The sequence below is a fragment of the Elephantulus edwardii genome, unplaced genomic scaffold (assembly GCF_000299155.1).
Source record: "Elephantulus edwardii isolate Elephantulus edwardi_28Jun2011 unplaced genomic scaffold, EleEdw1.0 scaffold00038, whole genome shotgun sequence".
In the NCBI taxonomy this organism is placed as follows: Eukaryota; Metazoa; Chordata; class Mammalia; order Macroscelidea; family Macroscelididae; genus Elephantulus; species Elephantulus edwardii.
The window spans coordinates 1,224,756-1,226,154 of NW_006399788.1; positions in this window are offsets into that span (position 1 = coordinate 1,224,756).

Genomic DNA, 1,399 nt, shown 5'->3' on the forward strand with positions numbered 1-1,399 from the left:
ACCTCGGGGAGCAAGAAGCTGCACTGCAATCCCAGAGGTGCACGGTTCGAATCCACCAGATGCTTTGCTAGAGAAGGCGGGGCAATCTCCTACTGTACCAGTCAGATCCAATTTGATGGTACACACACAATAAAATAATAATAATAATAAAATGTATCACAGTGCTGTCATAAGAGTTGACTACCAAACAGAACTACAGTTTAAATACTCTGCAGAATCAAAGAAAAGGTAACCAAACTTGAGGAAGTGAAAAAGAAAGGACAAAAATAGGGAAGAGGGAAGAACTAAGAGTAAAGAAACAAAGATGGAAAAAACATCATAGTATAGTCAGTAGGGGCAGCTTTGACTGCTGCCAGGAGGATATAGGGGTTGTGTGCCTCAGCTCATTGGAAAGTTGTACAGTCACAGGGAGCGATGAAACCACAGCTGGTTGCCAGGACTATTGTGGCTACCAGTTCAGTCCTTGAAAAACAGAACTCATAATTGGCTTCCAGTAATGACTGAAACATTTTGCACTGATTCAAAATGATGATACTATGCATGACCCATTGAAAATTCTCTAGTCCATATGCCTACTTGTCTGTGGATTTCATTTAGTCTTCTTTTAATTGGTTATTGGATACTTGGTTTACTTCTTTTACCTTTCCTGGGAAGTGCTGGATTCCAGGATTGTCACCTACATTTGTTTCACTTACTTTCTGTCTCTCACTCTTTTTTTTTTTTGAGAGTATGAATTATATATCTGCCTGCCATTTTTTCCACACCTTCTCTTGTCTATCTTTCTTATGCTTATGATGTAATTTAAAATAACATGACTGTGCGGCTTTAGTCATCAAAGTGACATGTTTGCTTTGTTCATCTTTTCCAACAGACTTACTCAATGCAAAATGTCATTTCATTTCTTAACTGCAGGCTTTATGGACAATACTTTTTGATATAAGTAAAACAAAATCCTTGACAACTTCGTTGTTGTCTTCATTTCTCCTGACATTGCTTATTGACTCACTTGTAAAAATATTTGTCTTTTTCATGTTCAGACATAGTCCACAATGAAAGTTGTAGCCTCTGACCTTCAATAAGTGGTTAAAGTCATCTTCAGTTTTCTATGATCAAGACTTAGCTGAATATCACAGGTTGTTAATGAGCTTTGCTGCAATCCTGATATTGCATTGTATTCATATTTATTCCATATATAGATTAAATAAGTGATTAAATAAGGACACAACCTAGTCATATCTTTTCTACCGTTAAAATATGTATAATCCTTCTACTTAAATATTTACCTCTTGATCCATGTGAAATTTTCACCCAAGCACAAAATAAACCTTCTGGAATTTTTGTTTTTTTTGAGTAGCCATACTTTGTAACCATTTACTTTTAACACCTAAGTTAGTATTCA